The 26,858-nt window shown below is 34.3% G+C and overlaps 1 long non-coding RNA gene across 1 annotated transcript; it reads left to right on the forward strand.

The window, feature by feature from the left end:
• Positions 1 to 8,455: 8,455 nt before the first annotated feature.
• LOC143254605 (uncharacterized) lies at positions 8,456 to 26,262 on the forward strand. The gene is made up of 3 exons (XR_013030277.1): positions 8,456 to 8,618; positions 15,593 to 15,791; positions 24,026 to 26,262. It is a non-coding gene; the product is annotated as an uncharacterized LOC143254605 (long non-coding RNA).
• The last annotated feature ends 596 nt before the right edge of the window (positions 26,263 to 26,858 follow it).

Here is a 26,858-nt window from a genome sequence, read left to right on the forward strand (position 1 = left end):
TTGTCGAAGTGCAGCCATGGGAACTCATCAAACCATTTGCCCTGAAAGTTGATATTTTGAGATTTTTGCTTTCTGTCGTGGTATTAGTTGTGCATCTGGATGATATGGCTTTCCACACTGTATCTGTGGAGTGTCAGATTTTTCATTACTACACAAACTTGTTTCACAACTATCTGGTGGTTCATGATGTGCAATAGTTGCACAAGCATTTTCAGACTCGTCCTCTGATGAACATTGTACTTCCTCTGTATGGCAAGTTTCTATTCCTTTGCTTGAGGTTGTTGGATTATCTGCATCTGCATTGTCACTTGTAGTACCAGTAACTGGCTTGCAGAACTGTCTAATATCGGGAAGTTTCAGACGCTTGCTTATCATAATTGGAATCTGTTTCCCAGATGACTCAACAGGCTAAAATACAGTCTTTATTGAAAAACTCTAACGTACAACGAACGAAGATAGAACAGAATGGAAGTAGGACTGAACTGTACAATGTATTTAAATCGAAAGCGCGAACCTCACAGTGACTACCGAGCCGACTGACCGCCTGGACATCGCTGGGAGAATAATGTGTGCAAGTTACAACACAAGTAATTGCAAGTTTCTCTAAAAATACTTAAACAATAACAAATATATTATATTCCTGTTAAAGCTCATCAAAAGGCAAACACGTTGTGATATAATGTCTATAAGCATGTCTATTAAATAAAAACACCTAAACAAAAACTCGCAATACAATTTGAGTAGAGGCTTCAGGCCGTTGAAATCGTTCCTTTTGTGTTCTAATTATACAAGAAAATACAATATTTTTACTATCTATGATAAAATAATATATTATTATTTTACCATAAAGCACCAGCACTTTATTAGAGGGCGGTGATAATCTGAAATTTCATAGATTAATGAGGGTCACAAACACATGTCTAATGAGCCCTGTTGTAAAATCGAGGCTGTGACTAAAGGGAGCGGAGGGGGAAGGGGGTGATGTAGGGCTCGTCTGGATCCGAGCAGCCCGAACCTGTCGTTAACTGTACACTAAACGTACACTATGGTCAACGGCAGCTAAAGAGAGTGAGGCGTTCGACAATAAAACCGGCTAGACATGCATAAGAACAAATGGCGTAGGAAAACCGCACAATATACACATAAGATTGATGCAGCTACAAGCTATAAATAGCCTGCCAGATCTAGATCACAGGAGTTTACGCTTGGGAGTAATATTTTCGAATTTCATGTTCTGTTCAATCTGTTGTGATGAAAATTTTACTTAATCTTACACTACGAACAAGACGTAGGTAGATTCTGTGATAGTGCTTGCAAGCCTTGCATGTATACTTAGGCCTACCGACTGATACTTACGAACTATCGCTTAGATCCAAAAGCTTTTTTCAGTAGCCGAAATGTACATCTTTAATATAGGCGTGCTTCTACAATTTGTAGGCCTGTGATGCAATAAAACAATTCAGCAGACCGACCAAACTGTAGGGGGGATGATTGTATGCACCATACCCCCACCTAAAATGAAGGGGGATGTATCTCCCATCCTCCAGGATCTACGCCTGGCATGAGTTGAAGACCAAGGTTCATCAGCGTCATCCAAAAACCTTGCAAGATTTGGAGGCCTTCTGTAAAGAAGAATGGAAGAAAATACCAGTCGAGTACTGTCAAACGATCATGGAGGGCAATGAGGAGAGATTAAAGTAGACGCACGAACACTTTCTGCCCCTCCTATGTTTGGTTATTTGTTTATAAACAGTTTATATTTGTCGTTCAATTTACATACAAATTTATGTAGATGTGTGTTAGTATAATATTTATAATATACTATACTTTCATTATCCTAATCATGATACTTTTTTAAGTTATGAGGAAAGAACTACTCACGACGCAGGGGTACGAACACTTTCTGTCGTTACTGTGTTACAACTTCATTTTAACAATGTCATTTCATAAGAAGTGTGCTGCAATCGAATTTTATTGCTTTTGGAAAGTTGAACATCATTTTCCAACGTAAAATATTTATATACATTTGTAACATAAAAACGTGTCCAGTAGCATTGGAAAAGCCCGGCATGGCCAAGCGTGTTAAGGCGTGCGAATCGTAATCTGAGGGTCGCGGGTTTGCATCCCCATCACGCTAAGCATGCTCGCCTTTTCAGCCGTGGGGGCGTTATAATGTGACGGTCAATCCCACTATTCGTTGGTAAGAGTAGCCCATGAGTTGGCGGTGGGTGGTGATGATTAGCTGCCTTCTCTCTAGTTTTACACTGCTAAATTAGGGACGGCTAGCACAGAGTAGCTTTGTGTGAAATTCAAAACAAACCAACAAACAAAGCATTGGAAAACGAAGAAAGATGTATTCACTTAAGGTACCAGGACAATTCAAAATGAAACCAACAACGAGTCAAACTCTAACCATGGTAAACAAAGTGAAACATTTTGTTGCAAGTGAAAATCCCGAAAATAAAGGTTAGTGGTAAAAGCCATTGCTGTGCTCCAATCAACAGTATGCAACATAATCAAGAAAGAGCTTCTAAAAATGTTATGCAAGCCACGTATTTATAAGAGTTGTTTCCACAACATATCCATTCAACTGTCACATACTTCAGCATTATTGCAGACACAGAATCAAGTACTATGTGTAATTGTAAGCTACATATTCATATCACCACTTCAGTGCACTGCAGGGCTACTGCCAAGATGCACTGAAGTGTTGATCTGAATATGTAGCTCACAATTACACATTGTACTTGATTCTGTGCCTGCAATATTGCTGATCTTACGTAACTTGTACTGGTGTCAGTATCCAGAAAAAATATATTATATTATCTCATGTTGGCTGAATGTGATGTCTTTATTGAGGCACACTTAAGTGATGAAATACGTGGGTATGCTTTCGGTATATATATCTGAAATGCAGTTTGTGTTTAATCAGTGCAGAGAATGAGGCAGCAATTTGGGAAAATTTTGTGAAGGACCAATAATAATACAAAGTCAAACCGAAAACTGCGCATCTCTCATTTATTCATGTGTTGGCATCAATGTCTGAAAGCTGAACTTTTTGCAGGGACCAATATGACTCTGTCACATCAAGCACAGACATCCTAGATCAAGAGATTTGATAGGATTCTTATGGAACACGAAACATACAGGTGAGGAGTGTATAAATGATGGGATAAAATTACCTGTGATGAGACTGATAGCAACCAAATTTGACGCTATAACAAAAAGAACTGTAAGTTCTTACAATAGACGTTGTTTTTAGCCTGAAAATGTAACGGGAAGAAAGATCGAATGTCTGAGAAGTTCAACACATAAGTGCCTGGAACGAATCAAATTGAAAGTCATACTGTGCACTGCAGTTTCATTGAATAAACATGATTTGATGATACTCCCAATTATAACGTAAAATTATTATCTAAGAAACTTTTAAAACTAATATAAGAGCTCTCTCATACTTCTTTCTCTAATTTTTATGGAGCTCTTTTTTTATGAATTTCACTCTTTCTCTCCCTATCTTTATCCAGTCTGGATCCACTAGCCAAAGCTAGAATAATGGTCAGAACTACTTCATATTATGTAATGTTACTTTGACATCTCACTTTTATTTAGCAACACATAAATAATTATAACTAGAAAATGGAACGATCTTGTCAAAATCACCGATTGTTTAATAGCTATTCCAACCGAACTTGTAGCATTACTGTAGAAATATGTGAAGGGTAACTGTTTGCACTTATTTAATTGACTAATAAAAAATGTTATTTGCACTTATGAATTTATGGATGAAAGTCAAACCCATGATTAACCGCATCTGTTACAGCAATTTAGAAGCTTGTTCTTCATTTATGCTGAACTACCCACCTCTATAACTCAATGTCATTTTCTCTGAGTTAAGCAATGCCTGAGTAAGCCTTAGCTGTATGTTGGAAAGGTAGGACTAGATGGCTTTATCTTCCAAGTTTGTTGTTCAGCTAGTCTAACGTATGTGGAATGCGTTCAGACAAATACAAATACCAAAAATCGTGTGTCAGTTGCCACTATTGTTGGCGTTAGATAAGCCATTTTTACTTATTGTTTCACGGTTCTTAATGTATTAAACCAATAAATATAAAATCTTATGAGGGTGGTGCAAAAAAGAATATTTCATTTATTTCTTTGATTCATAAACAAGCAGCGCAGTTCCTTTCATTCGTTTGAGACTGGATAGCGTGGTCTCAGATGCTCTTTATCATTAAACCTTTAAACCTTTAGGATTTGAACAGCTGCATAATATCCAAGAACCTACATTTAATACTGCAGTATAAAATATAGATGACTCTTAGAGAACCTGATATACTACGCAGGTTATTTGTGCCGTTTAAAAGCAAAGCATATCCAAACATGGCTACGATAGATCATGAGCATGTTTTGTTTATAAGTTTATTGAAGGCTTATCAAACGATTCCATGCAGCACCGTTTAGACATCAGAAACATTATAACATTAGCAGAACCTATGTGATTGTGTAACAGTCTAATATGATAAGATGTTATGACCAAGGTTCAACAAAAAACTACTTATTAAACAGAACAGCCTTTAGAATAAAATTCATCACTTATCAAAAAAGAATTTAATAAACCTATACAGGAATTGAAGCTAATGTTAATGGACAATGAAACATAAATATCAATATTAACAGTTTCAACTAATGGAACCATACAAAATTATAATTCCAAAAATACGAAATCACCTTTTTAAATTAATAAACAGAAATAATTCAATAACTATATCATTCACTAACAGAGTTGTAACTCAGTTTATGAAGTTTATGACAAGGTATTTATTCATTGAGTTATGTTACGAGAGTACATCTGATGTGATCGCAAATTCACATGATCTTCTGTTACATTAATAACATATGCGCATCACTACTAGGGATGCTACTATCAGTTTTATGACAACTATATATTTACTCAAAATAAACATGATCAGCTAGAAAGTAAGTTAGCATTTTAATGTAATTAAAATTTTATAGATAAACTAAAGGGCAGAATGAATAACAAATGAACGAGAAACAAACTCATAACAAAAAAATTGCAACAGGATTTAAGTAGCCATATAAGAGAAACTTCACAAGCATTCAAGACCAGTGGTCTGTCCCACCACAACATAGTATGAAGAGGTACCCACCTCAATGGCTTCAATAAGAGTATCAAAAAACTCAGCTTTCTGTCTGTACAGTATTAGCAGGAGCGAAGATCCTAATAAAATACAGAATGATAGAAGAGGATGTCTCACTTGTTATCACCTGTAGATGTAGTGATAAAAATCACACACGAAACATTCTGTTTTATGTTCAAACACCAAGCAGTGTTGACTCAAACAATGATAACTCAGAAATAGGAATAGATTGCATTATGGTGTATAACAGATAGAAATAAAGTAATCAGTTTTAGTATTATATAAAGGCAAAGTGACATAAGCTAACAGAATAACTAACATACTTTCCCTGCACCATACCTATGAGAAAATGTATGTTTCCAGAGCATCAGAGGTTGTTGGTACGAAACTATAGCAACAGCCTGAAAATATACAAAAAGAGAATACTCAGTAAACATGAGTGTGTAAAATCTTTGTAGACCATATGGCCACCTGAGCCAAACAATGCTTTCTTACCATACAAATTAAATAATAAGTTGAGCAGTCGCCAAATTTTGTTTTATTTTTATTTTAAAAGGATGACGTTTTGAGTTAGTGCTCTTCATCATATTGTAAAGCTAAAACTATAAGGTCGCGTGCGCATAATTTAAAAATTATGTACCTAACAAAATAGCATTTTGAACGTTGAGGATAAAAAGTTTACCCAAAATTGCATCTTATACATAAATATTACAAGTCAAGAAAACATAAAAGTTTGAAATTAAAGTTAAAACAAAATTTGGAGAAAATAAGAATCTATAAAAAAGAGAACCTTTCATTTGAACCAGATGGTTGTAGGGTTTCCAGATTATGGATTAATTTTATTTTCAGTCGTTTTATTTTGTGAACGTTTATTGGAACACTAATAAGTGGCAGAATCGAAAACTCCTCAACTGTATGGTTGCTGATGGTAACACGTTTACCAACAGGTGTTTCTTGGTTATCAGTTTAGTATGGATCGACAATGGGAATTATTCTGGAATGCTTATTTTATATTGCTGTTTTATAGTGCTGATATAATCGCCTATTAACAATTAATGTAACTAAAGGTATTAGAGCTAATTGTTCATATATTTATATACTTAGTATAACGTTACATTTCATAAAGGACCTGATGTTCTTTTATACCTCTTACTAATTTGCCACCCCCAGTGGCTCAGCGGTATCTGTGGATTTAGAACACTAAAAACAGGGTTTCGATACCCGTGGTGGGCAGAGCATAGATAGCCCATTGTGTATCTTTGCGCTTAATTCAAAACAACAACAACTTACTGATGTTTAGATACCATGAACACAGCTGGCATATAGTCAATGAAAGGAAATATCCTGGTAGTTGAATAGTCGGTGAAACACATTATGTGACCTTAAACTTTTGAAAGTGGGAGGCCCTGGAGTGGCTTCCTGAGAGACTACTGGCTCATTAATAAAGGTTAAGGTAAACTAGATACCAGTGTTACACGTCCTCAATGCGTATTGTAAACAATATGTCTAGTATTGGTGTCTATATTTAAGGCCCACAAAACTGCTTCACTGCTCTGGTTCTTACATTGTAGCACATTGCTCTTGTTCATGTGTCCAATAGGTACTGCATTTTATTCTTCTTGATGGGTATTCATATAAAAACCATGTAATTAACAACTGAGTGTGGATGGATAACTCTTTACCTACAGAGTAACCATCTCCATTATTTCTGATTTTAGCTTCATTGTCGGATACTTCTATTCCCAGTATATCTTTCTAATACAAACGAACTTTACGGTGCTTGTTGGCTCTTTAATATTGGTAAAGAAATTAGTATCAAGTACTTCTACTTTGATATCCTTTAGAAGTAAAAGACATTTAGGATAACAATGAAAACTTCCAGCAAGGTATCATATCCTAAGAATAATTGATATGGTGATCACATATCTCAGTTTATGCACAGTTATATTTGGCATTGTTGTATTGCACAAATATAGCAGCTATATGAGCAAGCCATTCAGTGTCACCTGGCTTTCATAGTTAAGTAATGTACTGCAAGAGAATCTTTGGAAAGTTACTTGATCCTGCTAATAAATACTAAAATAGTTGCATAATATTACTATGGATGAATTAACGTATAGCAATTACCACTGTTGCAATAATTGAGCCAACGCCTGAGGATTCATTTTTCTTGACAAAGCCTATTGCTGCACTAATGTAGGCTGTCATAACACCTACCATTTCGTTATTTATAATATGCAAATATAGTAAGATGTGTTGGGCAAGATATAAGAGAGAGGTGTGATAGACACAAACTGCTGCTTTATCAATCAAGCAAGAATTATGCACCCATATAAAATGTGTGATCTTCTTCAGTTGTCATAGTTAAAACGAAGGAAACTCTATTTTAGATTGTGTTTGTAATTTTGCCAGGTACTCATGATACACAGATTGCAGTATTCCACTGTTGTAAATAGATGAATGTTTGAATATCCTAGTATAGTTAGTTCTGAACTTCGCGTTAAGCTGAGGCAAGTCAAGCATAATGATTAATGTCAACCTGAAACTTTCATTTCCTTATTATGTCATCAGAGCTCTGGATGCTTCATCTTTTAAAAAGATGATAGAATTGGCAAGATGTTTGAGATTATGGTTGATAATTCTTGTCTTTTATTCCAATAGATTTAAAGTGTTGGTATAGTGAAGTATATAGACTGGAATTTTTAGGCCATATCGTATGTATAAATAGAATTAGGACACAACATTAGAAAATTACAAAAATCAAATACTGGAATGAACTCATCATTGATAAAATATTAAGAATCGTCCTCAGTTTTCAGCATTAAAAACATTTTATACCCAATTCTTTGACTATTGTTGCACTTTAGCCATAATGATTAAGAGAATACTTATTTAAATTAGAACAACAACCGTGAGCATAAATTTTAGTTGCGAAGATATACTTTAGTCAGTGAGAGAGAAATATCTTCTCTATTTTCTTTCTTGATTCTTACATCAGTGGTAATACAATTGTATCTATAGTTTCACAAACGCAATATGACGAGGAGCAGATACTTGTATAATGCAAGTCATATATTGATTTTTGTTGGGCAGAAATTTGGCGTCACAAAGCAGATGTTTACAGTTGTGTTTTTTGTTAGATATGCCATTCGCTATCTATACAGGTGGCCTTTCACTGCAAGATAGATAACTTATCTGTCATGTTCCTTAGAATATTATGGGCAACCGGAAGGCATGATTTCACCCTGGATCACAATACTTGGAATACCAGCTTATGTTTCATTATTATCCAGACAACCTACATGGAGATGTAGACAGATGATCTTTCATACTTTTATCTCAGGCCATGTCCTTTTATTTAACGTCCCAAGTATAGAAATGAGCAGGCAATACCATAAACCAAGGCAAATGTTGTATAGATATTTAAATTACAGGATTGTTGCATGATCAGCTAATATGGTAAGACAACATACTTTATTATAGTTTTGAATCATGTGGCTCATAGTCTGTTGATGTTATCTTCACTATTTCAGGATTGTTTGGAGTTAGGAAATGTCTCATTTCACTACTAATACGCATTCATGTTTTACTGACTGTAAACACAACAAATAGATATTGTGTCAGTGTTGAACCAATATAATGCAACTTTTAAACACAGGTGCCATAAATCCAGCATAGTGTGCATAGTAATTTGTATAGGTGGCCAGCCAACTTACTATATGTTCCAGTTTTATTTGGTATCATATAAGTGGATTTATAGGGTTTAGAAATTTTATAATACTTTTTAACTATCTGCATAATTAAGAGTGAGTTTTATATCATCTTTTCTTTGATGTATAAATCTTGTAAGAAGTTAATTTTCTATGGAAAAAAAATGATAAACTACCCAAATTATTAAAAATGCAGAATTTCAAATACATTCCATTCACTTGGACTTATATATATATATATATGATACTCACCTACTTAAACTTTTACTTAGGCTAGTATAAGAATTTCCGTTTTCTCTGTCAATTAATTACAATACCACCCACTGTTGGTACTTGTTTGTTTGTTGTTAAGTGCAAAGCAACTTGTTCTCTCCCCACCACAAATATCTAAAGTTAGTATTTAGAGTTAAGAATTTAGACTTGTAGCTGAACCAGTAAGGGGAGAGCTGTGTGATTGCCTAACACAGTATTTTTGTCAGACTTGAATGTAAAAGATGTTTAACTCATTTTCAAATTTATTGTGTTACTTATGGTCTTTACCTTTCCAGTTGAATATCTGTTTTGTTCTCTGACACAACTTACTGTTTGTTAATGGGCGTTGTAAAAATGGTAAAGGAATTACATTTTACGTATTCCATTTTATTCATTTATACACTTCGAAGGTCAGGAAGGAAGACCAGGTTTAGTAGCATGTAATATTGCTGAAAATTCAAAGAACAGAAATGGAGCTGTAATACTTCAAATGTTCACAGATTACTGCCTCTCTAGAGGAAACTGGTCTATGAGGGATTTTATAATTTTATGTACAAAAGGTGGGAGTAGTTCATTCTTAACTTGCAAATTTTATTACATGTGTATATTGCAGTCAGCTTAGGAAATCTAGCTTTTGTGCTTATCCTTGCAGTGACATATTTTAGAATATGAAGGCCCAGTGGCAAGAATATTTTGTTCCTCCCACACACAACCCAAACTCATTAATATTATTACATATCTAAAATGTTAAGATTACAGTCTTTGGGAGAGAGCCAGTAGTTTTTAAGATTGTCATGGTTGAGGACTTGCTAAAACGTGGATCTACAGGAAAGTCCCAAGTCAGATCATTTAATCAACTCCAATTGTCTTAAAAACTATATACAGCTGGTTTAAATGACATTATATGAACCCAGTCTACTTCTGCGGTTGAGGCATTGTCATAAACATGCTGTGTCTTGATGTAACAGTTATCTTTCAAAGAGCAGACTATTTTGTAATTATAGTTTGTAGTTATAGCAAACGAAAATAAAACGAGCGTTACTTTAGCAACATTATTCCAATAGCAGGTACATGGTTGCCTATAAACCTAGGCAGTATGAGTTCAGACCAAAAGAGAAAAATTAGGAAGTTACTGGTGGAATTCGTTGAAATATTGTCAAAATAGATGAATGGCTGGGGATAACAAACTTCACCTAGTAAGATATATAGATATTAGAGATGCGTGTCTTATAATACAAATAAAATGGAAGCTCAGTTAGAGCGCCAGGAATATAACCAGTACAGAGAAAGGCCGTAATCACCCTATCTTTAGAGATTATTTAATTTTCATACGTAGCAACAGTACGAAAAAATGGTAGAACATGTTTTTGTGTCGACCTAATGTGCTATGTTAGAATAGATATTTGCCGTGGTTACGGTGTGTTGTTTATGTTAATTACATGACAACATGGACTCTAATGAAATGGCGAGATTCCAAACTTGTTTTAATATAATGTACTAAATCCTCAGTAGTGAAGATATCGTTAATGAATAGATGCTAAATTTGCCAAGAGAAAAGCTATAAAGAGACATTATCATTCTCGAGCACCATTTCGTTAATGCAGATCGATAAATTTAGTACAGAAAGCACATGATCTCTGGCAATTAATTTAATCTTAGAGGAACATAAGGGAATAATATACCATCATTACAACCAATGCAAGTGATGCAGGTCTATAGAACACCTAGACTTAAAATGCTGAGATCTGTCATTAGAACTTTATATAATGATCTGTGATACAGCAAATGCTTTCAAAATCTCGGTGATCCGAAATTCTTTGAATACAACACGAGACCTGTGTTAAAGATTGTTTTACTGGGTACACACTCAGAAGCATATAGTGATTTTGTAAACACTGTACTTCCTGTGTGGCTCAGGGTAGAGAGTTGCCTGCATCATGGAAAAACTGTATAACAAAGTATAGGTTCCATATGTTAGAGAATAACTCTGGTATTGCTGAAAGCCTCCTTGAATATGACTATGGTACTTGTTACATCGTGCTGATAATTGTCAGTTATCATTTTACTTTCTGAACTGTTTGTGCCATTTCTAGAACAATTATTGACTACTTATGAAGAGAGCAAATGAGCTGTTATTCAAATCCTCATCCCTTAATAGTTTTATTCTTCCCTCTGTTTTACCTTTTACTAAATTCAGATTAATTAGTGCTCTAACGTAGTGTATTTAGCCTTCATATAAATCTTAAAGCTCAACATTTCATTGAATATTTTGATCTCATTTTGGGAAGGAGTAACATTAGTAAAATAGTTAAATTTTCAAAATATAACAGACCATCATCAAATGACCAAACCAATAAACGTATAAAGTAAATATATCTTTAACTTGAGCCTATAAGTTGCCTATAATACTTGCAAAATTTTCAAATTTGTTTGTAAATTAGGCTAAAATGAATTACGTGTTTTCACTGTGCTGATAAAACAGTTATCATCTGCAAAGTTTTGCTACATAAACGACTAACTGAAATCTTATGTCATAAATATTTCCACATAGACGTTATAGTTTGAGAAAATTGTCTGTAATTAAGACTAAAAGAATCAGCGTGTATTCACTATACTGCAAGCAATGTTATTTGCCAAACTCTTTTTCGACAGTACGAAAAGAAATGGCAACGGCTTTGAAAACCAAGCAATATTTGTTCCGCTTTTAAAGTTAATTTGAAACATATTCAATAACATTTAGTACACTTTCAGTCAGTTACGACAAATAATTCTTGCTTGGAGGTAGAATACTTCATTTTGATTCACAGAAACATTGCTCGTAGCTATCACTAGACAACTTAAAATATTAGTAGTTGGTAAAGTATTAACGATCACCAATATACTTTGCTACCATTGACATTGCTAAGTACACAGTGTTTATAAACTCAAATAAAAATGTTCTGTGAGAAACTTTTACATTTGAAGTAAGTAAAAATGTTGGCTGGTAATACCTATGGTTGTGTTTTCTTATTGCAAAGCCACATTGGGCTATCTGCTGAGCCAACCGAGGGGAATCGAACACCTCATTTTAGCGTTGCATATCCATAGACTTACCGCTGTACTAACGGGTGGCAATACCTATGGAGTTAAGATCAGTCAAGTAAAGAGAGAGAGAGGGTGAAACAAAAAGCTCTCGTGAATAGTAGTTACATATTCTATGGCTATTATTGTGATTTTTTCACTAGAAGCAAATATAGTAACTATTCATCATTTCTGTACTTTTCAAAATTTCTGGTATATTGAATTATTTACTGTTATTTTGAGTTAATGTCGTTAAATACATTTATTATTCAGCAAGAAATATTCAAAATCTTGCAATTGTTTTTACTGTGTTTTAATTACACTATGTAACAAAATTTTGTTCCTGGGTAGTATGTGTTTATTTTTTAATTGCTTATGTTGTAAAAGAACAGAAAATAACCATTATTCCCTTCAAACCTTGCTTTTGTGACCTGGATAATGAAATTTAGAAATTAACCTATTTTCTATATAAAAACGGGCAAATTTGCACATTTTCATTTACATAAGGTCTGAATAAAACAACATATGAATCAAGATTTACACGTATTTATACTAAAGTTGTACAAAAATGAACAAACATGTTTAGAAGTGACTTGCGACTTGCACACTTTCATCTAACAAATCGAATGCCAAAGCTTTTGACATCTAGGCTTTGGTTGGGGTAGTATGGGTTTCTCTCACCAGCTGCACTTCTGAAATTGTAATCTCGGTCTTCAACGTCTACCTCCTCTTCTGATTTGCTGCTCTGTTCCAAGGATGGCTGCTTTTCCTCTGGCGGAGTGGATACAGGGAGCTCAGTGCAGTGTGGCACTGGAGCGATGGACGATAGTAGATTCGGATTCATGATAGCAGATGGATTCTTGCCCGCCCGACGTTTGGAAGGGTCCACCATGCAGAAGTAGCAATTGCTTTAGTGACCAGTGGGTTCACGCCAAATTCTTGGAATGACAAACTTTATGGCTCTCTTTTCCCCTCTGTACCATCCTGCAAACGAACAAAATAAAATTTTTATTATGAAGAATAAATTTATTTTGTCCACAACTAATGTGTAAGAAGTTCATACAAAATATTTTATATGTGATATTTATTCTATACTATTAGAAAATAAAAAGAATAAATTAAAAGATATTTAAATTTTAAAAGGTCTAAAATTTATATAATATAAAAGCAAGCAAAAATTGTCCATCTTACCTACTAGTTTTTTGTTTTCAGTACTCGCAGATAAAATGAAGTGCCCAGGGTTTGTCTTGATCCCCGACAGTCATGCCGAAATATACCTTGTGAGCATCACACATTTTGGCAGATGCTTTCATAGAGTACTTTTTTCGCTCTTGTCTTGATAAATTTGCCACATACATAGCAGAATGCGCCTGGAGAATGCTTTCAGTTTCTTGATGCCATCTCTGATAAAATCAGATAGGTCTGTATATTCACTTAGGCAGCTAGAACTAAACTGAAGTGGTGAGTGGTGAGCCCCTGTATATATATTACTATGGAAAGTTTTAGAAAATTCTAAAAGCTTCTTGAAAAGTCTTATAAGTTCTACAATATTCTAGAAAGTTCTTGAAAATTCTTGTAAGTTCAAGAAAATTCTCTATCAGCTACTCAGCACTGAATCTACCTGGAATGTTGTGGAAAATGGGTAAATTTGAAAATTGCATTACCCAGGTCACAAAAACAAACTTTGAAGAGAAAAATAGATCTTTTCCATTTACTTTCGGCAATTGGGAAATAACACTTTCTGCCCAGGAACAAGAAAAAGTAAAAATGTTGTTACATAGTGTTATCTTGTAGCTAACATTCTCCTGCGTTTGTTGTATGCATATACGCATATACTTGCTTTTCTGTTGTAAAAGCCATAAAATTGCTTGTTTTATTTTTTTAATTTCGTGCAAAACTACGCGAGGGCTATCTGCTCTATCCGTCCCTAATTCAGCAGTGTAAGACTGGAGGGAAGGCAGCTAGACATCACCACCCAATGCCAACTCTTGGGCTACTCTTTTACCAACGAATAGTGGGATTAACTGTCACATTATAACGCCCCAACGGCTGACAGGGCGAGCATGTTTGGTGCGACGAGGATTCGAACCCGCGACCCTCAGCTTACGAGTCGAACGCTTTAACCCACCTGGCCATGCCAAGCCCCCTTAAAATTGCATTAGGTTAGATGTACTGGTCCAATGAAATATCATGTCTGATAAAACAAGATTATAGAAAGAAACTGCTATTGGTATATGGTAAAAAATTTTATTTGGTGAAATAACACTTTGTTAGTGGTATTCCGATTCAACATGAAGTCTGTTTGATACAGCCGACTTTGTTGTTTCTTCAGTCTAATGTCGATAAAACTAAAATAAAGCAATATTATTTCACTTATAAGAAAGTTTTAAAATTAGTAATACTCTTAAAAGTAAAGAAAACATTATCTTATACTGTGACAAAAACTACAGGGAATAATTAATTTATAGTTCTGTCTTTCACTTTTTGTTACGCAAGTACATAAACTAAAATAAATTGATGAAATAATCTTAAGTACTTGATGCCATGCCATTAACTACTAGTATAGGAGTTAATAGCTTGTGGAATCACTGACAGACCAGCGCGTAAGGCGTGCGACTCGTAATCCGAGGGTCGCGGGTTCGAGCCCGCGTCGCGCTAAACATGCTCGCCCTTCCAGTCGTGGGGGTGTATAATGTGACGGTCAATCCCACTATTTGTTGGTAAAAAGTAGCCCAAGAGTTGGCGGTGGGTGGTGATGACTAACTGCCTTCCCTCTAGTCTTACACTGCTAAATTAGGGACGGCTAGCACAGATAGCCCTCGAGTAGCTTTGTGCGAAATTCCCAAACAAACAAACTGACAGACCAAGTTATAACATAGGTGACAGTGTATTCTTCATAAAATATTGCCATTAAAAGTTACATAGCAGTAATTCAATTGAAGACTACCAGCTACAGTAAAACGACTACAAAATGATTGTGCAAATTTACATGGAAAAGAAAAGAATGATATAGAAGTCTACAAAGACTGTTGCAGCAGAAAACTATTCTAACCAGTGTGCATTAAAAATTTATATTCGGCTATCCATTGATATTTTGTAGAATGCTTAAGCTGGGGGTGTAGTTTCCTTTAATTAGCACTGTATACAAAGCCTAAACTCTTGGTCTGACACATATTAGATTGACTAGAGCTGAAATCATTGCGATCATTATTTACGTTTCGCATAAAACAGGAATTAGAACATTCAGTCTGAACAATATTTTGTACAGACTTGTTTTCTCTCTTTTGCTCTTTTTAACATTTTAGCTTAGATATTCTTGTGGTCACAGTAAGAATGTCCTTTATTTCCACGTCAGTTCAAATCTAGAGCTGAGAGATATATTTAAAAATCCATTTATGATTAACTTTTTAGATGCAGATATCCCTCCAGTTCACACACCAATGGACATGGTCCAAGGCTTACAGACTCCAAGAGGAGGACAAATGCTGGGAGAAAAAACAAGGAACTCTTGGGCTGCAAACGAACTAAGCAAACCAAAGAAAACAGAGGTCATCCACAGGTTATTGTCGGAAGAGTAATAATCAACAGTAGACGAGCTAGCGCTCTGAATGTAAATATAACTGTTTTAATATTTGCTAATATTGTATATTTACTGTATAAACCTGTATGGATAAAGTAGTCTAAAAGCTTCATTTTCATCTTGTTTTAATTCAATATTGAATTATTCTGTAATTTTGCTTATATTAAGATTACTGCAAATGTATATTTGTAATGTACTTACAAGTTCATTCTTTTTATGAGTCAGTTAATATCACGTTTAATTTCTGTTTCTTTTGTTCAAGGATTTTAATTATGAAAATTTAAATTTTCTTTTTATTTAATTCTGTTGTATGTAGACATTTAATACTACTTTACTTTGTTTATCTAGTTTCATATTATCTCCTTATATCATAAGGTATCTCCTAGTATAATGCTTATATCATAACCTACATTGTTTTATGGTAACTGTACGTGATAATATTGGAATTTTTATAACACAAAATCAACAGAACAGTACCCGCTTTTGTTTGTTTCTTTAATTTGCCCAAAGCTACTCGAGGACTATGAAATTCACCCATCACTAGTTTTGAAATGGTAGAGTATAGAGAAAGAAGCTAGTCGATACCACCCACTGCCAATTCTTTGGATATTCTTTATCAATGAATAGTGAAATTCGTCGTATCATTATAACGTCCCTATGGCCGAAAGGACAATTATATTTGTACACACGTACGTAGAAGTGGTTTGGCCAAACTTCCTAATTTTATGATGTAAGAAATTATACTTATACAGGGTGTTCGGAAAGTCACTGTGCAGTTTTGTCTGTTAATAAATATGTAAGTGCACAGTGACTTTCCGAACACCTTGTTCTACTGTAGTGGAGCTGTTTATGATACTTAACTTTTTCTACATTGTCTACTTTCTTCTGATAAAGCATTAGCATTTTTTGGCTTGAAATAATCGTAAACACCTAGTCCCTGTAGCATTTGTGTCTTTTGCATGTTAATTGTGCTTTGCCAGTACGTGTTGGATTTTTATCTCACCACAACTAAAAATCCAACAATGTAATTCGAAGACTATCCAAGCCGTCCATCCTTATTTTTTAAATAGTTTGAAAAGTAATGAAATTTATCGAAGTTATATGCTGTGTTCGAACTTAGGATACTACCTTTTTAAGCTGGTTTCGATAACAGAATATTGTTTCGTGAGCTAGTTGTATCATATTTACCTTTTGTACAAAGAGTTCATATATAATTGTCAAAGAGACTTTATGTCATGATTCAAAATTCATATAAGTCATATCTTATGCTAAAAAGTGGTGTTAGCCCTGATTTTATTTTCCAGCTTAACTTATCATTATTTAGATGCCAGGTCCAATGTGTTGAACCAATGGGAATCTTTCAATACATTTATACATGCATTTTTCTCAATAAAGAAAAGATAACGGTGCGAATTCATCAACATGAAATCAGCACAAACCTTTTTATACGTTCTTTAGTTCCAACGATTGTTACTGGAGATGACAAAGCATTAGCTATATTTCAGTATTTACAATCTTCCCAGTCTTCCAGTTAAGCCGATATAGTAGATGCTTTATTAGATTCACGTGGCCTGTGTTTGTATGGTGTTGAGTCATCGTTGTTTAATTCAGTCGATCATCTGATCATGCAAAAAAAATTGATGTATTCACTCAACAAGTCAATGAGTTGTTTCTGCTGCATTTAATCTATATTATTAATAAAAACCTGCAAGCAACAACCTAAGACATGTTTGAAACCAGTGTGTTTCGGTTGGTAGCGTTGTGACGGATGAAGCCTTAGTTATTTTCAGTTTGTTTACCATACTGCAATCATTCCAGCATCCATATAAACATCCAATCAACAATAATTACAAAGACCCGCCAGATATTCATACCTTGTTAAGCAAATGACTGTTCAAGCTAATGCTATCTGCTTTCTGGACAGAAGACAGTTTATTACATCTATGGTATGTATTCCATGAGTACACATGGGTACATCATGTACTCCATGAGAAAATCTTGGTAACTCTACCTACTCACTGGAAACTAATGTAGTTGCATTGCAACGCTTGAATGCGTGAATAGCTGATTAATACTTGGCTTAGGACTAATCAAAAATGATAGAGGTACTTGAGTAAGTTGGTCCTTCTGAAGGGTAGCACAACAGCAGTTACTGCTGATTTGTTTTTACTGTAATACTGTAAGTGGTTCGAAGTTACCACTTACCACTCAAATACAGAGATAATCCACTGAGTCAGCAAATAGTGTTGCAGTCTTTCGCCCTTTTAACATTTAAGTAATACGATCACAACATTTTATCTTGGCAGAATAGATATATGATACAGAGAACAAAGAAACAAAGCAGATAGAACATGGAAACTTCAGTAGTTTTTGAACACGTGTTTATACTTAAACTGTAAAAAAATCAAATACGTGAAAAATAAACAGTATGTATGTCACTAAAAGCAGTTAGAAAACATATGATATGCCTGCGTATCTCAGTGATACATTCTTAAGAGAAAAATCGAAATATAGTTGTAAAGACAATATTCGTAAGCTAATCGACTCTCTTTAACTCCTTCTATTTATTTTTTTGATTATTTAATAATAAATTCACGAAATCTGTTGTTCCTATTCATAAATCTCTGATTTCTAATTCATTTACCATTACGAGATGTTACATATTTCTGCTTAAATTAAACAGATTTAAATTAAATTAAAGCTAGTGTTCCTTTTCAGCTGTCCCATTCTGTAAACTAAGCTGAATCTGTTAACAAATAAATTTAAAACATCTTAAAGCCGACCCTTATAATTCATATACTTATCAAGCTTTCTATCAAACTCACTTAAAATTACTGCCTCCATAAGATTCGAAGGCAACCCATTCTAAAGACCAACTACTCTGTTAGAAAAATAAAGCTGTTTTAGCTGAATATGATTCATACCCTTTCAAATTTTTTGCTTGTGTCCCATAGTCCTACTATTCTCGCTGTTAAGTATGAAACAGATAATGCATCAGCACTATCAATTTCCTTTACATTTTTATACACCTTATTCAGATCCCTTTTAACTCTTTTTTTTTTTAAATAAGACAATTTTAGATATTTAAACCTTTCGCCTCATATGACATCCCATCCGTCCCAGGTACTATTTTGGTAACCAAGAATATAAGAAACCAAAAATGAGCACAGTACTCCAAATGTGGCCTACCAAGTGACCTATACAATAAAATCATAACATATTTAGACTTGTATTTATTAGTTCTGTAGATAAACCTTGAAGTCCCCTTTACCACACCACTAGCAACGGCACACTGCTTGACTGGCTTAAGAGACTGATCAGCTATTACACCAATAAACTGTTATTTTCTGACACTGTTAAGGTTATTCGCATCAAATTTATATACTTGTAATTCAAATTATGATAGTCCACATATTTATTATAATTAACATCTATTTACCATTTATTTACCTAACTCGCTGACTGATCCGAATTTTTTTGTAAATCAGCATCATCCTCTTCACAGCTAGCAACATCCAAGACCTTAATATACTCTGCATTACTTCATCTGTATTATTGATGTAAATCAAAAGGAGCAAAAGTCCTAAGATTGAGCCCTGAGGTATCCCACTTGCAACATTAATTTACTTTGACTGAATTGTATTTGTAACAACTCTCGGCTTTCTTCCATCCAGCCACTCTTCTATTCACTCTGCTCACTTATCCCCCACTCTTGTAGGGATAATTTTTACAAGTCTTTTATGTAGCACCTTGTTAACTGCTTTCTGAAAATCTAGATATACCTTAACTATACCCTTACTCTCATCTACATAAATGTTAGTCTTTTCAAAAGATGACAAAAGATTTGTAAGGCAAGATTTCACTTAGTGAAACCATATAAAGTAGCCAATAAAATCCTAAACTTTGTTTAACAGCTTTGCAAAGCATTTTTATCAGTCTTTCTTTTTCTTCATCTGACTGATATAACACTAATAGACATATAATCACTGAAATTATTTTCATCACTACCCTTGAAAAGAGAAGTGACATGAACTAAATTCTAATCCTTTATTTCCTGCCCATTATTCACGTACTTACAAAAGATAGTAGCAAGTAGCTCATATATTGGTTCCTTAACCTCCCTTAAAGTCCTTGGGAAGATATCTGGCCATCGTTATCTTGGGAAGATATCGTTTTTTACACATTACGATTTTTTTAACAAACTCGAAATTAATGTAGTCATCTTGTTCCCATCGGTCAACTGTTGAAAATGTGGAACACTACTTTCATCTTCGTTAGTAAAGACTGAAAATAAAGTTACATTTAATGACCTAGTCATCTCATAATCATCAGATACGAGGCTTCCTTTATAATAACTCAAAGGTCCTACTCAAATCCTAAAATTTTCTTTACCCTCAATGTATCTAAAGAAATCTTTACTGTTAATTTTTTCCATCTCAGCCAACCTATTTTTGTACATCTATTTTGATGTCCTAATTTCCTATTTCACCAACCTTCTTGATCTTTTTATAGTCTTCTCCCATTATACTAGGCAATTTAAATTTCTTATATTGATGTTACTTTTCTTTAATTTTATCTCTTATACTCTCTGTGAGCCAACTTAGTTTTTTTTACTTAAGCTACCCTTTTCTTTCCATAAGAAATATATTTACTTTCAATATTTAAAAATTTTCCATAGCTGATCAGTGTCTTCAAATAACTAAGCTATCCGATTCACAATAGACAATTCTTGTCACATCCATTCAAAGTTTTCTTTTTTTGAGATGCCTGAAATTAAAACCACCCATAATTATGACTTCATTAACAGCTGAAATCTTAATCTTATTGTAAAGTTTCTCACTGGTGGTCAGGTGTGTGTGTGTTTTCTTATAGCAAACCCACATCAGACTATCTGCTGAGTTCACTGAGGGGAATAGATCCCCTGATTTTAGAGTTGTAACTCCATAGAATTACCACTATACTAACAAATTATCATTGAAAGCCTTTTTTTAATATATATATATCCACTAGTACAAACTAAATTTCCACTAAAAACTCTTTTAAAACAACATATATCCAATAGTACAAACCACAAAGGGTCATATCTCCTTGCTATTATCTTTGATACCCTCAACTTCAACAGGATGTAACTCTAATTTTCGTATAAAGCCGCTCCTCCCACCTTCCTTAGTATTCTTAGTATTTACCCTAATTAAATATAAACTATTTATTCGAAAACGCTCCCTTCTTTCATCAAACTTATCTCACAAGTACAACAGCCAATCTTCTCATTTTTATCCATTAACTTAAACCGAGCATTTAGCCTTAGTGAACTACATATAATTTCATCCCTATGGTTAATTTTGGGCAGTATTCCAGACAACATTAAGCTAAGGCATTTTTCTTTAAATTACTTTATCAACTCCTTGTACATACTTAATTAGCTTCTCTGACTTATCTTTCCCTACATCATTAGCCCCTATGTGCACAATAAAAATTGCATCTTTACTATCGAAACAATAGAAGCGAAACAATATCAACTAAGAATTAATGTGCTCATTGTGGACCTGGACCATCTATAAAATATTCAGTTCTAGACCAGAGAGAAGACTCTGTAAGTTTATAAATCTATTGTATATAAATCACTATTTGTAATAACCGTTATCCTAAATTGTATTGTTCTTTGTATATTAAAATATATTTGTGTCAAGAAAGAAAATCATGTATATTAATCTTGTTGGTAAATATCATAAATCTAATACATATAAACATTTAATTAACTTCTAAATTCAAATTTCTGGCTATTTCAAGTAGTAACATATAACATACGGATTACGTTCGGGATCTCAGAGAAAAAATCCATTAAACAATTTAAAATTAAAATCATAATTCAATTTATCAGTGCCAAATTAACATCAGGTAATTTGGTGAAACTGTGGACACGAGTGCACTGAGTGTTGCCTTCTTTTCTTTCTCCTTTTCCAAACACCGACATTCGGACGTAGCATGATCAGGTTTTTTTTACTAAAATAGAAAACAAGCTTTGAGGGACTTGACGAAGTTTTATCCCCTCTGTAATAAGATTTCGAAATAGAAAAGCTAGATTTTTAGAATAATCCTGCACTTTATTGGATTGAATGAATACAAAATTTTCGATATGATAGGAATTGCTTTTATGTGTTAAAATGTAAGCACTCTAAAGAGAAGCTGCTTCCTGTTGTGTTTCAACTTTCTTTCTGTTCAAATAAGTATCAGGTCGTCACTTTTACAGCACTTTTACTTCGATCAGATATAATTCTCATAGTTTGTCCAAATTGTTACCAATATTCGTAGAATTATACTGACAGTAAAAATAAACCTCATTTTCTTTGGCGAATTCCATACAAGTTTGATTATTTTGTTTGCAATAACATCGAAATTATTGGCGATAAGCTGCCGGTACTAACTTGTATGGTTTTAGGATACCTGGTTTGACTTTAGAATAATTGGTACAGTCTTCTTGAGAGAAAGTAGTTTAGGCTTCTTGGGCTTTGCCCATTAAAATACTCTATAATAATAATGATTTTCTTCAGTGGGCCATTTCATAGTTTTGGTAACTTTCTCAAAATGTTGGAAAATATTTATCAACTCCTTTTTCGATTTTTCAGCCTAACTTCTTTCTCGGCTTGGATACGGGCTTGTTCAGCCTCGAAACGTTTACTTTCTCTTTCTGCTTTGATAAAGGCTTGCTCTTTCTGGGCTTCAATGCGGGTTTGTTCAAGCTCGATTTATTTTGATTTCTAATTTCTAACTTATCTTTATCACTCAACTCTGATTGGTGAGTGGAGGCACTGAAATATTTCGCTAATACCTTCTCAGACAACAAATCATCATTGACTAATATTTTAACAATACACTTTTTCAGTTCATTTCTTCTCATTGATTTTTAACCTCTAATTCTAAGATTGTGGTAGTTTCGAGCAATTTACTTTTTGTTATAATCTTCTAGTTGCTAGAGTGAGGATAATCCAAGAAATCTTTGGTAATAAGACATGACCAAATCTTGTTGACACCGATAATAATAAATTAAATTATGATTTGAATTTGTGTAATTAATTTTTTCTCTGATTGAGATCTCGAACGTAACCTTTAGGTTCGAGTTCTGCTACTGGTGAGTCTGTTATTTCTTAGGATAGTGAGGGTGGCTTTGTTAATGTTTCTTTTCATGACATTTGTTTAACATCAGACATACTTTCTGGCCCATTTATGGTTGGAGTAAGACCTACTCTGCCAGATAAGAGTCCATTATTATTCTTGAAAAATGATTTGACTGTGAAAAAAAGTTGTTGCCGAAATTAAAACGGTTAGCGAGCTGATCGATCATTATTTCATATAAAGATGATGATTTTGTTGAGAGTAATTCAGATGTGTTTCCTTTATGTGCTGTGACTTGAGCTCAGGGGAAGAATTTAAGCGAAAAACAAATGACAAACATTTGTTCAGAGGACGATATTATGGATTTGTCTCAAAATATTTTGTGTCCAGGGTGGATCTTGTTAATAATTGTTTTACCACATGTGATTCAATTGAAGAAGTTCCGTTTGCGAAAAAGAAACTGATCGATGAGCAAGAAAATGGTTCATAGATCTCTTCACTATTTAAATATGCACTTTCAAAAAATGAAATGGAAAAGTTCCAAATGGATGCTTTTGAAAAAAAGATGTGCTCATAAGAAAATGTAAACCATCAAACTTAACAATTTCAGAGGACTGAGCTGCAGTTTATCATATCATTGTTCGAAAAACATCACTCTAAATTATTGAAAGTTGCGCATGAACTTTCTAAAGGAGGTCACTTTATTTATGTACGAAAAAGACGTGTCAAAATTATTTGACCAGGAACGTTTATCGATTTCGAGCATTATAAGCCGTTTAGCTTCAATGAATTAACTTCGAACTTTAGAATTTTTATGAGGACATTAAATATCTTTGTCAGTAAAAAGCCATATTGTGAGCAGTGTGAAGCCAGCCAAGAAAAGACAGCTGACTAGTTCAGGCGAAGCGTAACAATATCCACTGAGAATTAATTTTTTTCGTCTTAGACCTGGACCATCTATAAAATATTCAGTTATAGACCAGAAAGAAAACTCAGTATAGTGTGTAAGTATGTAAAATTCTTGTATATATATTAATATTTGTAATATCTGTTATCATAAATCGTATTGTTGTTTGTATATTAAAATATATTTTAAAATATCTCTAAAAATGCTTATTTAAATCACCAATAATCTTTTTCTGAAACTCCAGGTTGACATCTGTGATTCCAGCACGAAACTCATTGAAACACTGAAAATAAGAGAGGTTTCCTCCTTCCAAATGTGCTTCAAACAATGACAGCTTTCTCCGAAATTCTTTAATGATTCTATAGAGATCACAGACAAGATTATTCTTCCCCTGAAGTTTCAAGTTCAATTCATTCATGTGGGATGCGATGTCAACCAAAAATGATAACTTTCATAACCAGGTTGGATCCGACAGAAGTGGATCGGCTCTACATTTCTCGATAAGAAATATATCTATTTCTCTTCTCAGCTTATAAAAACGAGACAAGACTTTACCGCAACTGATCCACCTCACCGCCGTGTGATAAGACAAGTCACAGAAATCCGAATTAATTTCTTCAAGAAACGCCTTGAACTGGCGCTGATTAAGTGCATGACTCCGAATGAAGTTCACTGCAGAAATGACTGGTTTCAGTACGCAAGAAATATCTAAGTCTTTTCCATAGAGTGCTTGCTGATGTATGATGCAGTGTATGAACATAGCGCTTGGGAGTTGAAGATCTTCCAACTGTTTCCTGATCAGCCCACCAGACCCTTCTTTTCTCCAGCCATGTTTTTTCCTCCATCAACTGTTACACTTCTAAGTTGATTCCACTGAAGGTTATAGTCTTGCAAAGTTTTATGCACTTTCATGAAAATGTCTTCTCCAGTTGTTCTTCAGTGCATGCTGCAAACTGATGCCAACTCTTCCGTGATCTGAAAGTCCAAATTAACTCCACGAATGAACACGAGAAGTTGTGACGTACTCGAGAGATCAGTAGACTCATTCAGTGCCAGGGAATACCATAGGAAGTTTTTAGCTTTTTGGCGTATCTGTAATGCGATTTTCTCTCCATGTTCTTTTGCTCTTCGTACAGCTGAAGTTGCTGAAAGGCTGATACTTTCAAAGAAATTGTCTTTTTCAGGACACAGCTCATTTGCTGCTTCCATCATTAAAGGTTTTCCTCGCTCTGCCGTCCTATGCACTATTTTGTAACTTGTACGAGTGACAGATTCATTTTCAGCAACCTTTTTCGTGAAGAGATTCTTTTGAGATTCAAAAACACGTTTCATGGATTCAAATTTCTCAGAACAGAACTTTCCTGAAAATTTCAAATATGTTGATAGATGTTTTGTTTCGTAGTGACGTCGAAGATTGTACCCTTTCAAAACGGCAACACTTTCGGTGCGTATCACACAAGTAGCTTTCTAGTTTTTTTGTTTCCACAAAGAAGTACTTTTCTCCCCACTCAGAGTCCACTTTTCTTCTTTTAAAAGCAGCCATAACGATGAGTGAAAAAAAAAAGGATCTGAAAATGAAAAACACAGAACGCTGTGAGAAAAGTATCGTACTGGTCCAAGAATGCACAAACAAAATATATTAAAACATAGGTTTGCCACGACACTTACCAAAGAACGAGTTACGAAAATCGCATAACTCGACTACTAAGAGAAATGAACTTGCTGAAGCGGTAACTCTAGGCCGCTGAATTTACAAGACGAGTCGATAGGACGAGGGTTAAGTCTGTACTTGTTTTCGAAATCCTAATGCTTTCATAGATACGTGCCTCGATATGAATAAACGGGCAGCAAGGACGAAAGAAGAATTTTTCTATTGGTTAAAAATGCGCGTGACAGCCTTGTTTCTTTTTGTTATAACGTCTTGTGTTTGCTAGCTTAAAGCAACTATCGGTGTGATTTATTTTGTTATGACAGTTGGACATTTGGTGAAATGTCACTTTTTGTTTCCAAGCAGCTAGCTGCTGGCGGGCCGGACAAAATGACCTCGAGGGCCGTAGTTTGGTGACCCCTGCTTTAGGGTTTAAAGAATATTTTCAAATTTCATTTGACAAATTACTTGTACTTTTACGATAAATATGAACGGAGTTATAGCATAAAAGGTATTTTGGAAAATGATCTATTTTTAACCATATTTGCTATGGAAAGAGCGTTGCAGGGGCCCCCTGTGTAAATATGCAAGGGGTGGTAACCTTAAATAATTTTCCTAATGAAAAAAATGAATGGCACTACCCTTTGACAGCTTACCAGCACAACGCAAACCTGAGATTGGGCACTTGGCTCCTTGGATAAAAGCAAATGGATCTGATAACGAGGTAAATATGAGTTTAACAGCTATATGCTGTTATTAGATATAAAAATATTTTAGTGAAATGTCTATAAGTGGAATTTTACATGTATAATTATTACAAGAAATAAAGCAAACTACAGGTGCAAAAATATTTGTGTTTAAAATATTCGTGACGCAAGATGTTTGTTTCTTATAATATGTTAATAAATTCTAAATATGTAAGAAATGGCTGGCAACTTCAAAGTCCCTGGTGTTATAAAAAATGAAGTATCACCTGCTCCTCTTGAAAGTGAATTCACTTGAGTACGTTAAATTTATGTGATTATGGAGCTATACCACGTTGTTAATAGTCCATGATGCAACGTCTAGTCATGTTTAAGTGGTGATCGTACATCTTGACAGTAGTCCTGTATCATAGTTTTCACTTCAAAATTCTCCGTAGAAAGGATTTTATGTTTCACGCGTACCACTTTTACCAAGAAGATTTCCAAATTTTATTTAGGGTAGGAGAATAGGACAACGGTTTCTCGGAGCTTGTTTCAACAATTTAATCTCAGAGGAATCCGTAAGTGCTGCGTGTCCGTTGACTCCAACAGTATAAAGGTGTAGAAATACTTATTTCATTGTCCAGGTGCTCGAGATGTGAACTGGAGATATGACTGAAAATTATATTTTAACGAACCCATGCCCTGTTTACCTCGTTTCCAAACAGAGATCCTTCTTAGTTATG

The sequence above is a fragment of the Tachypleus tridentatus genome, chromosome 6, assembly GCF_004210375.1.
Source record: "Tachypleus tridentatus isolate NWPU-2018 chromosome 6, ASM421037v1, whole genome shotgun sequence".
Classification (NCBI taxonomy): domain Eukaryota; kingdom Metazoa; phylum Arthropoda; class Merostomata; order Xiphosura; family Limulidae; genus Tachypleus; species Tachypleus tridentatus.